The sequence below is a fragment of the Hyperolius riggenbachi genome, chromosome 10 (genome assembly GCF_040937935.1).
Source record: "Hyperolius riggenbachi isolate aHypRig1 chromosome 10, aHypRig1.pri, whole genome shotgun sequence".
Classification (NCBI taxonomy): Eukaryota; Metazoa; Chordata; class Amphibia; order Anura; family Hyperoliidae; genus Hyperolius; species Hyperolius riggenbachi.
The window spans coordinates 293717175-293731534 of NC_090655.1; the positions used below are offsets into that span (position 1 = coordinate 293717175).

The following is a 14360-nucleotide window of genomic DNA, read 5'->3' on the forward strand; positions in this document are numbered from 1 at the left end:
GGGAGCTATGTATACACATATTACACAGATCTGTCCATCAGTCCTGAAAGAGGGACACATGAGGAGGAAAGAGGGACAGGGGGAGCTATGTATACACATATTACACAGATCTGTATATCAGTCCTGAAAGAGGGACACATGAGGGGGAAAGAGAAACAGAGGGAGCTATGTATACACATATTACACAGATCTGTCCATCAGTCCTGAAAGAGGGACACATGAGGAGGAAAGAGGGACAGGGGGAGCTATGTATACACATATTACACAGATCTGTCCATCAGTCCTGAAAGAGGGACACATGAGGAGGAAAGAGGGACAGGGGGAGCTATGTATACACATTGTACACAGATCTACACATCAGTCCTGAAAGAGGGACACATGAGGAGGAAAGAGGGACAGGAGGAGCTATGTATACACATATTACACAGATCTGTCCATCAGTCCTGAAAGAGGGACACATGAGGAGGAAAGAGGGACAGAGGGAGCTATGTATACACATATTACACATATCTGTCCATCAGTCCTGAAAGAGGGAAACACGAGGAGGAAAGAGGGACAGGGGGAGCTATGTATACACATATTACACAGATCTGTCCATCAGTCCTGAAAGAGGAACACATGAGGAGGAAAGAGGGACATAGGGAGCTATGTATAAACATATTACACAGATCTGTCCATCAGTCCTGAAAGAGGGACACATGAAGAGGAAAGAGGGACAGAGGGAGCTATGTATACACATATTACACAGATCTATCCATCAGTCCTGAAAGAGGAACACATGAGGAGGAAAGAGGGACATAGGGAGCTATGTATAAACATATTACACAGATCTGTCCATCAGTCCTGAAAGAGGGACACATGAAGAGGAAAGAGGGACAGGGGGAGCTATGTATACACATATTACACAGATCTGTCCATCAGCCCTGAAAGAGGGACACATGAGAGAGAAAGAGGGGCAGGGGGAGCTATGTATACACATATTACACAGATCTGCCCATCATTCCTGAAAGAGGGACACATGAGGAGGAAAGAGGGACAGGGGGAGCTATGTATACACATATTACACAGATCTGTTCATCAGTCCTGAAAGAGGGACACATGAGGAGGAAAGAGGGACAGAGGAAGCTATGTATACACATATTACACAGATCTGTCCATTAGCCCTGAAATATATATTAATATGAAATATATATTAGTGTATATATAAATATAAATTATATATAATGTAAACAAATATATATTAGTCCTCAATATATAGCAAGAGTCACACAATTACCTCTCCCAGCCGTGTGTTCCCTCCACCTCCTGCAACTCCTCCTCCAGTTGTGCCACATCACTTTTTACTTGGGCTGCATCACTTTCTGGCTTTTTCTACATCACTTCCTTTCTTTGTTTCATCATTTCCTGTGTTTGGCTACATTTCCTCCCTTTCTGTGCGTTCCATGTGGGAGTGGAAAGCTCGCCATCTTGTGGTGAGTAGGATAACTGCAGCCTCTGTTTGAGGAATCGCCTGCAGTCAGCCATATAATATTATCAGCATTACTATTTTTCTTGAATAACATTTTCATTTACAGATGTGTCCCATTCCATAATGCTATACTATAAAACTCCTGTGTCCCCGCGGCCCCTGCTGTGTGTGCCCGTGCTTCTGTGCTACCGTGCATGCGCGGCACTTAGAGCAGAAGGATGCTGGGGCCAGGGGCAGGAGTGTGTGCACGGCGTGCGTGGTTTATGAGGGAGAGAGCATGTGCGGGGGGTCGCGTCCAGAGCCTAGCATCCATTTATAAATGGGCCTTAGGCCTAGTGATTAATAACATGGAGGGGACATACATCTGCACATGCAAATAATGTCCATAAAGCAGAACTACAAGGAAAGTGTTACGGATTATACATGTGATTGCTGGCTTGCAAGGGACCATGAATGCCAGAAACCTTTCTGACACTAACCAGCAGAAAGATCTCCCAGGACATGAATTTTCCCGTGCTGCACCTAACTAGGGTTGCCACATTTAGGGTAAAAAAATACCGGCTTGTGGGTGTGGCCTGAGGGGTGTGGCCTAAAAGTAGGAGTGGTTTGTCACGTACTTTTTAAAGGACAACTGACCTGCGAGGGATATGGAGGCTGCCATAATATATTTACAAATGCAAATTTCCTGGCTGCCCTGCTTATTCTCGGCCTCTAGCCATAGCCCCTGAACAAGCACAAGCATTTAGTCATTTTCTGACTAAAAATCTGACAAGATTAGCTGCCTGATTTTTTCGGGTGTTTGATGCAGACATACTAATGCCAGAAAGCTCAGCTGGAGAGCCAGGCAACTGGCTTCGTTTAAAAGGAAATCAATATAGCAGCCTCCTTATCCCTCTCTCAGGTCAGCTGACCTTTAATGCAAAGTACACACTATACAATTTTCTGCCTATTTCCAACAGGTCCAATCTGATTTCCAATCGATTTTCTGTTCACCTCTATGGAAAATCTATCAGAAATCAGATTGGAAATAGTCAATCTGTCAGTAAAAAAGTCAGAAAATTGTGTAGTATGTACCTAGCATTAGGCTTTATCTGGGTCTCTTAAAGGCAGCATTAAAGGGAACCTAAACTGAGAATGATATGGCTTTTTCCTTTTAAAATAATACCAGTTGCCTGACTCTCCTGCTGATCCTGTGTCTCTAATACGTTAGGCACAGCCCCTGAACAAGCATGCAGCAGATAAGGTGCTCTGACTGAAGTCAGAATGGATTAGCTGCATGCTTGTTTCAGGTGTGTGATTCAGCCACTACTGCAGCCAGAGATCAACAGGGCTGCCAGGCAACCAGTATTGTTTAAAAGGAAACATCCATAACCCTCTCAGTTTAGGTTCTGTTTAATGGGTGTATTTATACTTACCTGGGGAGCTTCCTCCAGCCCTATGAGGTGCCTGGGCTCCCTCACCAGCTGCTCCATTCAATTGATATGCTCCCTTTGGTAATATCTGGCTGGCCGCGTTCTTCTGTGTCATGCGTCTACCCCTGTAGTGCTCCCGTAGCGGAGAGCATTCCGCACCTGTGCAGTAGCGGCCGGGCCACATATATGCAGAAGCACATGGCTGGCCGCGCTCTTCTGTGTCATGTGTCTACCCCCTCTAGTGCTCCTGCAGTGGGGAGAATTCCGCACCTGTGCAGTAGTGGCCGGGTCGCGTAAATGCAGAAGCACATGGCTGGCCGTGATTGTCCAGATTACAATGGGGAGGGGGGAGGATATCTAGTGAACAGAGAGGCTGCAAGGAAGCCCAAACACCTCATGGGGCTGTAGAGAGCACCCAATAATAACATTTCAGGTACACTTTAACCTCCTTGCGACCGCCTAACGCCGATGGGCGGTTGTAAAGTGGCTCCCCCAGGACCGCCTAATGCCAATTGGCATCAAGTCATGTGGGAGGAGATTACGCTGAATGACTGAGCGGAGTTCCGAGACCAGCCTGCTTGCGTGCGATCGTGGGCGGCAGGCTGTTACACATTAAAAAAAAAAAAAAAAAGTTTATTTACAAGTACAGCCCTGCGATCAACTGCAGCGCTGTATGGGGGACAGCTCTGTCACTGAGCTGTCCCCTCGAGCGTGCCACAAGAAGATCCCTCTCATAGGCTGATGCCTATGAGAGGTGATCAGCTCTGATTGGCTCTTCAGGGGTAGGGAGGGTAGGAGAATTATTTAAATAAAATACGTGATTTTATTTAAAAAAATAAATAAATAAATAAATAAATAAATCTCAGTAGCAATCAGATGCCACCAACAGAAAGCTCTGTTGGTGGCAACAAAAGGGGGGAAAGATTACATTGTGTGCTAAGTTGTATGGCCCTGCAGCAAGCTGCAGTGGCCTGAATAGTAAAAAAAAAAAAAATAGCCTTGTCACTAGGGGGATGTAAGCCTGTGATTACTGTGGGGAGCAAAGGGGAAAAAAGACTTTAACTTACCCGGGGCTTTTAATGGTCCCCCACAGATGTCCTGTGCACGCACAGCCACTCACCGATGCTCCGGTCCACCGCAGACGTCCTGTGCCCACGCAGCCTCTCACTGATGCTCCGGTCCCCGCCGGTTCACTTCCGGAAATTGCCACTTTAAAGTCGGAAAACCATTGCGCCTGCGAGGCCTTCTCTTCACTTCCGCTGACGTCCCCGGAGCATAATGTGTAGGTGCAGGCCATACTGTGCTTGCGCAGTACGCTCCCGTGACGTCAGCAGGGAGGAGGTCGTGCAGGCGCAGTGGCAAATTCCGGAAGTAACTGGTGGCAGGGACTAGAGCATTGTTGAGTGGCTGTGCGGGCACAGGACGTCTGCAGGGGACCATTAGAAGACCCAGGTAAGTTCAACTCATTTTCCCCTTTGCCCCCTACAGTATTCCTTTAAGCGGTTAAGAGAAGGGGGGTCAGGTCTGTCAAGGACAGGTGGGGGGGGGGGGGGGTATGGCAGGACAACGAACCTAGAGGGAGAGCGGAGGTGTATTGCCCATGCTTGCTATGGGGGTAAGGGAGGGGGTGTTACACTGAAGGGGGGGATGCAGTTATTCAAAAGGGAAACATTCTCTCAATACATACACATGCACTATATACATACACCCACATGCTCTGTATACATACATAGGCAGATCACATCATGCACTATATACATACACACATCGTATATATATACATGCATGCATACATACATACACAGATCACATCACATCACACACACACAGTCTGTGTATACGTACATATTCTCTATATACATACATACATACATACATACATACATACACACGCAGATCACATCACACACTATATACATTCACACATTCTCTACATATACACACATGTGCAGATCACATCTTTCACACACTATATATATATATATATATATATATATATATATATATATATATATATATATATATATACACACACACACACACAGATCACATCGTATACACACTATATACAAACACACATGCTTTGTATACACACAGATCCCAGAGACACACTCCATACATGCACGTCACACACATGCCATACATACACGCTGTCTGCATCCATACAAACATAACAGTGACAGCACCTCTCACAGTTACAGCATCTCCTGTCCCAGCTGCAGCTGCACGTGTCTGTCTCTCCCTCTCTCTGGCCCTCTGAAGTCTTCGGGAGGAGGAGGGGGGAGGAGACATTCCTCTCCTCTACACTGAAGTCTAGCGGCTCAGAGTCCTGTAGTCTGCTCTGCTGACAGTGAGCTGCTCATTACACAGGAGGGAGGGGAGAACAGCCTGTAGCCTCATCCCAGTTGTTAGAAGTATTGTAACAGACCAGGCGTCTCCCCCTCTGCTCTTGTGGGACAGTCTGTCCAAATTACCGGGCAGATACATTGCCGGTAAAAACATATTTCCGGCAGCGGCTTTTTAATTAATTTTCCGGCTGGGCCGGGGGAATACCGGGCAGGTGGCAACCCTACACCTAACCTAAGCTCACAAGCAGAAACAGCTGCAGTGGGCCCAGATCTACAAGAAGACCAATTTTCAGTCATTTACTGATGAGTGCCGTGCAACTCTTCATGGTCCAGATGGATGGAGTGGTGGATGGTTGGTTAGCAGTCACCACATCCCAACATGGCTGCAATGTCAGCAAGGAGGTGGCAGAGTCATCTATAAAGCTGGAATCCTGAGAAGAGAGCTGTTTGGACCTTTTAGGGTCCCTGAAGGTGTGAAAATGACCCCTGCAAAGTATGTGGTATTTCTGACTGACCACTTTCTTTCATGGTACAAAAAGAAGAACTATATTTTCCGTGATAAATCATCTTCATACATGACAATGTACCTGTAACGTTTGCAGAATTGTTTTCATGGTCAGCGCACAAGATGCGCACTGACACAGCGGAAATCCTCCACAAGTGTATAATTAGGTGAACCCAGGCTAGGTGCAATGCACCAGCAGAGGGCGATTCCCACTGGCAGATGGCGCTGTGGAGTGCAGATGAGCACAGCCTCTGCACGGCCACAGATGCCAGCTGGGAATTGTACAGATCTAAAGCAATGCAAGGCTGAACAGTCCTTAAAGAGAAGAGCATAGAGATAGACTAAATGTGTGTTCCCCAAACTAGTTGCCACCCAGCGACGGTGAACACACATCAGCAGAAGCAAAGCAAGAATGCAATCGCAGAGGATGGCAATTGCCAAGAGACACCGGACAGAGAAGGACAGAGCACGAGAGGAGCAAAGGCACAGCAAACAACAATAAGAAGATAATGAAAATAACAACCGCTAGCTAAACGCGAACACCGCACTCATTAGCAAAACAGCGAACGCGTTTACGGCGCGGACTTCGCAAGAAAAGCGCAACAGAGACAAGCACGCCACCCTGACTAACCAATGACAGACAAACACGAAGATAGAGAACGTGAACGCTTGCTAAATGGTTACCTCACCGAGCCTGCAGCAAGTGTTCGTATCAGACAAGACAGACAAATGGAAAACAGGAATACGAGAGATAAGATCCACTGCTCTTTCCACCAGAGCGAGTGCAATCCGGGTTCAGGGACAGGATAGGAAAGATCCACCGCTCTTTCCACCAGATCGAGTGCGATACGGGTTCAGGGACAGGATAGGAAAGATCCACTGCTCTTTCCAACAGATCAAGTGCGATCCGGGTTCAGGGACCGGATAGGAAAGATCCACTGCTCTTTCCTCCAGAGCGAGTGCGATACGGGTTCAGGGACAGGATAGGAAAGATCCACTGCTCTTTCCTCCAGAGCGAGTGTGATCCGAGTACAAGCAGAAACACAGATCAGAAGGATCCACAGCCGCTACCGCTAGAGGCTAGTGTGATCCAATCAAGACAGACAGATGAGGTAGCCAGTAGCAACCGCTGCTCCAGCTTACTCTCCAAGAATGCAGATCAGAAGGATCCACAGCCGCTACCGCTAGAGGCTAGTGCGATCCAAACAAGACAGATGAACAGAAGGGGCTACCAGTAGCAACTGCTGCTCTGGTTAGCACCCCCAGATAGACAGAACGATTTCCTGTCGACCACCGCTGGCGACAGGACAATCGCAGCAGAGAGGCAACACAGACAAAACAGATAAGCAAGCTAACTGCACTAGAGGAGCTGCCTAGTGCAGTCCCAAGAATTACTCTAAGATAACTTTAACAAACCAACAGGGAAGGCTGACACTCAAGGAATGTTTCTCAGTAGCAAACCATGAAAGGATGACCAGCAAAGGATTCTGGGAAAACATGGCTTTTATACTGCCAGCCTTCAAAGAAGGCAGCTAGGTGATTTGCATAAAAAATGTATGCAAATTCCTCAGCAGCAGAGCAGGTCAGAAACTTGCAAAGGAAAGACAGGTCTCTCTTCCAGAGACCTGCAGCCCACAGACTAGAGGAATGGTCAAACAGCTGTCTGCCTGTGCAGCCAGCTGAGCGGATCATTACAGTACCATATTATGCTGCAAGGATTACCTTTGCGCCATTGGCTGCTATTGCCTGGGGCCTGATCCATGTTCAGATTGTGCAGAGAGAATGTGTAATAGAGGAAGAACCCCCTCATTCCCCTGCAGAGTACCTGCACATCACTCTTACATGCACCTACAGTTACATTGCCTAGGGCCTGATCCATGTTCAGATCGTACATGAAGAGTGTGTAATAGAGGAAGAATCTCCTTATTCCCCTGCAGAGTACCTGCACATCACTCTTACATGTACCCACAGTTACATTGCCTAGGGCCTGATCCATGTTCAGACTGTGCAGAGAGAACGTGTAATAGAGGAAGAATCCCCTCATTCCCCTGCAGAGTACCTGCACATCACCCTTACATGTACCCACAGTTACATTGCCTAGGACGCAATCCATGTTCAGATTGTGCATGAAGAATGTGTAATGGAGGAAGAATCCCCTCATTCTCCTGCAGAGTACCTGCACATCATGCTTACATGTACCCACAGTCACATTGCCTAGGGCCTGATCCATGTTCAGATTGTACATGAAGAATGTGTAATAGAGGAAGAATCTCCTCATTCCCCTGCAGAGTACCTGCACATCACTCTTACATGTACCTACAGTTACATTGCCTAGGGCCTGATCCATGTTCAGACTGTGCAGAGAGAACGTGTAATAGAGGAAGAATCCCCTCATTCCCCTGCAGAGTACCTGCACATCACCCTTACATGTACCCACAGTTACATTGCCTAGGACGCAATCCATGTTCAGATTGTGCATGAAGAATGTGTAATGGAGGAAGAATCCCCTCATTCTCCTGCAGAGTACCTGCACATCATGCTTACATGTACCCACAGTCACATTGCCTAGGGCCTGATCCATGTTCAGATTGTACATGAAGAATGTGTAATAGAGGAAGAATCTCCTCATTCCCCTGAAGAGTACCCGCACATCACTCTTACATGTACCCACAGTCACATTGCCTAGGGCCTGATCCATGTTCAGATTGTACATGAAGAATGCGTAATAGAGGAAGAATCTCCTCATTCCCCTGCAGAGTACCTGCACATCACTCTTACATGTACCCACAGTTACATTGCCTAGGGCCTGATCCATGTTCAGATTGTACATGAAGAATGTGTAATAGAGGAAGAATCTCCTCATTCCCCTGCAGAGTACCCGCACATCACTCTTACATGTACCCACAGTTACATTGCCTAGGGCCTGATCCATGTTCAGATTGTACATGAAGAATGCGTAATAGAGGAAGAATCTCCTCATTCCCCTGCAGAGTACCTGCACATCACTCTTACATGTACCCACAGTTACACTGCCTAGGGCCTGATCCATGTTCAGATTGTGCATGAAGAATGTGTAATAGAGGAAGAATCTCCTCATTCTCCTGCAGAGTACCTGCACATCACTCTTACATGTACCCACAGTTACATTGCCTAGGGCCTGATCCATGTTCAGATTGTGCATGAAGAATGTGTAATAGAGGAAGAATCCCCTCATTCCCCTGCAGAGTACCTGCACATCACTCTTACATGTACTCACGGTTACATTGCCTAGGGCCTGATCCATGTTCAGATTGTGCATGAAGAATGTGTAATAGAGGAGGAATCCCCTCATTCCCCTGCAGAGTACCTGCACATCACTCTTACATGTACCCACAGTTACATTGCCTAGGGCCTGATCCATGTTCAGATTGTACATAAAGAATGTGTAATAGAGGAAGAATCCCCTCATTCCCCTCCAGAGTACCTGCACATCACTCTTACATGTACCCACAGTTACATTGCCTAGGGCCTGTTCCATGTTCAGATTGTACATGAAGAATGTGTAATAGAGGAAAAATCCAGTCATTCCCCTCCAGAGTACCTGCACATCACTCTTACATGTACCCACAGTTACATTGCCTAGGGCCTGATAGATGTTCAGATTGTACATGAAGAATGTGTAATAGAGGAAGAATCCCCTCATTCCCCTGCAGAGTACCTGCACATCACTCTTACATGTACCCACAGTCACATTTCCTAGGGCCTGATCCATGTTCAGATTGTGCATGAAGAATGTGTAATGGAGGAAGAATCTCTTATTCCCCTGCAGAGTACCGGCACATCACTCTTACATGTACCCACAGTTACATTGCCTAGGGCCTGATAGATGTTCAGATTGTACATGAAGAATGTGTAATAGAGGAGGAATTCCCTCATTCCTCTGCAGAGTACCTGCACATCATGCTTACATGTACCCACAGTCACATTGCCTATGGCCTGATCCATGTTCAGATTGTGCATGAAGAATGTGTAATAGAGGAGGAATCCCCTCATTCCCCTGCAGAGTACCTGCACATCACTCTTACATGTACCCACAGTTACATTGCCTAGGGCCTGATCCATGTTCAGATTGTACATAAAGAATGTGTAATAGAGGAAGAATCCCCTCATTCCCCTCCAGAGTACCTGCACATCACTCTTTTTTTTTTAACAAATAAGTTTTATTGAAAGTGTTTGATATACATCACAACAAGTAACATACATACCCTCAGCGTCCCACCCCAATCCCCCCCCTCCCTATCCCTCCAGGTCTTGCTTGCATTGCAAAAGATAACCAAACATTTCTAAGTGTAAAACACTCTAGTTCTGCGTATCATAGTTGATACCTTGTTCTTTAAGGTGTTCTATCCATGGGATCCAGATATTTTCAAATTTAAGAGGACACTTTCTTTGAATGTATGTTAGTTTATAAAAAGGTAGGACAGCATTTACCATTGTTATCCATTCTGTTATTGTTGGAGGACTCTGTCTGATCCAATGGGTAATAATATTTTTCCTGGCATAATAGCATAGGAGATCCCAAAGTGCCAGCAGCCTTCTATTGGGAGCTATGTCACCCGCAACCCCCAGTAAATGTGTTTTAGGACTAAGGTTAATCGGTCTTTCAAAGATTTTCTGGAAGCGAGTGTTTATTTGGTTCCAGTAGATCTGTATGTGGGGGCACAACCAGACCATATGGATAAAGTTTGCTTGTCGTTGGTCACATCTGGGGCATCTATCAGACCTCCCTGGATACATCTGTGCCAGACGGTAAGGTGTAAAGTATATTCTATAGATAAATTTCAGCTGGACTAGCCTGTCTTTTATGGATATAAGGTAGGATCCCATGTCTTCCAACATATCTCTCCATTCAGACTCTTCCAGGTCAGGTACATCATTCTGCCACTCTTGGAGTGCCTTAGCTACTCTAGGAGTTGAAGTGTCAATTATAGTAGAATTTATTGCAGAAAGGGGGGATTCTAGGTGCTTTTGCAACAAGAGAGCTTCTAGTGGATCTGATTTAAGTACAACACCTCTAGGAAACTGTGCACCCGCTGCGTGCCTAACTTGAATGTATCGAAAGAACATCTTGTTTGTTAATGAAAATTCTTGTTTTAGCATGTCAAAGGAGGTCAGTTGTCCTTCTATCATAATGTGTTTTAGCCATTTAATACCAGACCTGGCCCATTGGATAGGGTCAGGTATTTGTTTAAAATGGGTCAGGTGAGGATTACACCACAGGGGGGTGAAGGGTGAGTATACGTCCGTTTGTTGGTATCTTTTCCTGGCCATATCCCAAACTTTGATGGTGAGAACCATAGGGTCTGGTAAGTCAGTGATTGCTTTTGCCCCTCTAAATGGTAGGAGGGAAAGCCCCTCAAGTGACCCCACCACCGCCGCCTCTAGTATAGAGGCTGTATTCCTTTGGTCTTGAGCAAACCACCATCTGATGGTTACCAGTGCAGGTGCCCAGAAGTAAAGTTCAAAATTTGGAAGGGCCATACCTCCAAGAGAGGTGGGGAGTTGTAAGGAAGTGAGGGAAATTCGTGGTATCCCCCCTGCCCATAGAAAATTAGTTAGTATTTTGTTTATTTTTTTGAAGATCGAGTTTGGGATCCATACCGGTGTGTGTCGGAAGACGTATGTAAAACGAGGTAAGTATAACATTTTTATAAGGTTAGATCTTCCCATTACAGTCAGTGGTAATTTAGCCCATGTATGACAGTGTTTATCGAAGGAGTCTATAATTGGGTTGAGATTAATTCTAAGGTAGTCTTTTAGTGGATATTTAATATATATACCAAGGTATTTAAATGTAGAGACCCATTGTAGGGGGGTAGTAGCGGCGGTTTTCTGGGCATCTGGGTCTATTGCAAATAGTGAAGATTTCCCCCAATTTATCTTTAGGCCAGAGAATTTCCCGAATTTGTCTATAGTTTCCAGCAGAGTCGTCACCGATTTATCGGCATCCCCAAGGAAGAGGAGGAGGTCGTCTGCATATAGTGCAATCTTTTCAGTTAAATTGCCAATCCGCAGCCCTTGAATATCATCTGTTGCTCGTATTATAGATGCAAGTGGCTCGATTGCCAATGCAAATAAGAAGGGGGATAAAGGACAGCCTTGTCTGGTGCCCCTACTTAGATTAAATGCACTGGACACTACTCCATTAGTAAGAACTCTCGCTCTGGGAGTGGCATACAGTAGCTGAACCCACCGTAGGAATTTAGGTCCCACGCCATACTTTTGGAGTAACAACCACAGATACGGCCACTCCACAGAGTCGAAAGCCTTTTCTGAATCCAGCGAGGCTACCGCCCTGTGTCCAGAATTATCATGGTTTGTTGAAAGATTAACAAATAGCCTCCGAAGGTTTATATCCGTCCCCCTCCCCGGCATGAACCCTGTTTGGTCTGGATGTATAATGGAGTTTAATAATGGCTTAAGCCGATTAGCCAGTATCTTGGCGAGGATTTTTGCATCCATATTAATTAAAGAGATAGGCCTATAAGACGAGCATAATAGCAGATCTCTACCTTCCTTGGGGATAACCACTATCAGTGCCTCTTTCATGGAATCAGGCAAGGACTGAACACCATCCGGATCCTTAAAGAGGTTGTGAAGATATGGAATAAGTGATTCAGAGTGTTGTTTATAGAACTCAGATGGCATTCCATCAAGTCCCGGGGTTTTATTGGATTTTAATGTCGCTATTGCGTTAGCTATTTCATCTGGGGAGATCGGGAGATCAAGGATTTTTTTGTGTTCTTCAGAAAGTTCTGGTATGCAAATGGTTGAGAGGTAGTCTTGTAGATCCTGTATTGGTGAATTATATTTAGTGGTATATAAGTTAGTGTAATATTTTGCAAACTCCTCATTTATCCCTTCCGCATTAGTTAGAGTATTGCCCGATTCCGTATTAATAGCAGGAATAGTCACTGCAGGGGTATGTTCTTTAGTAATCCATGCCAGCATTTTCCCACATTTGTCCCCATACTCAAAGACCCTCTGTTTTTGGCAAAGGTTAGCCTTTTTAGTAGAATCCACATAAATAATTTTTAGGTTAGTAATAGCCAGCTGCCAGTCCGAGTATGTGAGACGGTCAGGTCGTGTCAGGTATAGGATTTCAGTGTCTTTTACTTTGTTTTCTGCTGTTTGAAGTTCAAGGAGTCTAGCTTTCTTACACTGCTTAATTTGCACCATGTATTCCCCTCTCATGTAGGCTTTAAACGTGTCCCATACTATTGGTTTATCAGCAGAGTCTTTGTTAATGGGCCAGAATTGTGCGATGGCCTGGGGGATTTTTTCTTGTATTATCTGATCATGAATCCAATAGCCAGATAATCTCCATGGTTTACATGAGACGTTTTGTCTGAGTGTTAAGGTAGTCATTAGGGGAGCATGATCTGAAAGGGCCCATGGCAGACGCTGTATGGAGTGAATAATAGGTAAGGAGGAATTGGAGACCAGGACTAAGTCTATTCTTGATAGAGTTTTATGTGAGGCCGAATGGCACGTGTATCCAGGGAGGTCTGGGTGCTTCCACCTCCACACATCAATAAATCCCATACTGTCTACCCATGTTTTAAATTCCTTAGGTTCTTTTGAATTAGGTTTCTGTCTATCTTGTGGTTGGATTACCATATTAAAATCTCCTGTTAGTATAATTTTTTCGGGAGCCCATTCTGCAATTAGAGAAGCTAGGTTATGTAGAATAGTTGTTGTAGCAGGAGGAGGTATATAAATACCCACGATCAGGATGTCTTGCATATGTATCAATGCGTGCATAGCAACATACCTTCCCTGTGTGTCAAGTTTAAGGTGGAGAAGTTGAAATGGAAGCGTTCTACGCACCAGGACACTTACTCCTCTTGAATATGAGGAATACGTAGCATGGTAGCAACTACCCACCCAAGGCTTTTTTAAAGCAAGGACTCGACTACCGGTTAAATGAGTTTCCTGTAGTATGCAGACATCCGGTTGGTGCTGCTTAAGGTAATTAAAGACAAGAGATCTTTTGAGCTTGTCATTAAGCCCCCTTACATTCCACGATAGAACTTTACAATCACCTTTCATTGTCATTGTGAGTGCGCATATAAACATATAATTGGTTATTACAGTACAAAAACAATCCGGTGCAAAGCAAGACCTGGTTACAGAACTCCCCTCCCCCAAAAAACATTTTTACATCAGCCATGTTATTTACTTCCCCCCCTATATCCCAACAAGGGATATTTATTCCCAAAACACCCAAACTAAAATCACTTATGTGATTACTGGTCTGTCCTGTTCGTTGTCCGGGGAAGCTCCCATTAGACGTGGGCTCCGCTGCCCAAACTTACTCCCAATCGTAATTGGGGGAAATTTAGCTTATATGTTACTAGTATAACAGTACGTAATATGTAAAACAGTAAAGAATATCATTGCCATTAGAAGCACCTGGCGAATACAGCACTGCATTGCCGTGTTGTTTGTTGTAGCTGTGATCCCTAATAAGGTTAAAGGAACTCGGTCTCACTGCATTGAGAGCACCAGGGGCGAAGACAACGCATCAGTCACAATGTAGTTTGTCAATTGACATTTTAGATGTTGATCTTTTAAGTGAGCTGAAA

At 45.3% G+C, this 14360-nt stretch overlaps 1 protein-coding gene and 1 pseudogene across 1 annotated transcript in view; both read right to left on the reverse strand.

The window, feature by feature from the left end:
* Window positions 1-1323, reverse strand: part of LOC137535897 (zinc finger protein 850-like) — an 89847-nt pseudogene extending 88524 nt beyond the window's left edge.
* The window catches only part of LOC137535602 (zinc finger protein 585A-like), a 393680-nt gene that overhangs the window by 206865 nt on the left and 172455 nt on the right, over window positions 1-14360 (reverse strand). The window lies entirely within an intron of this gene.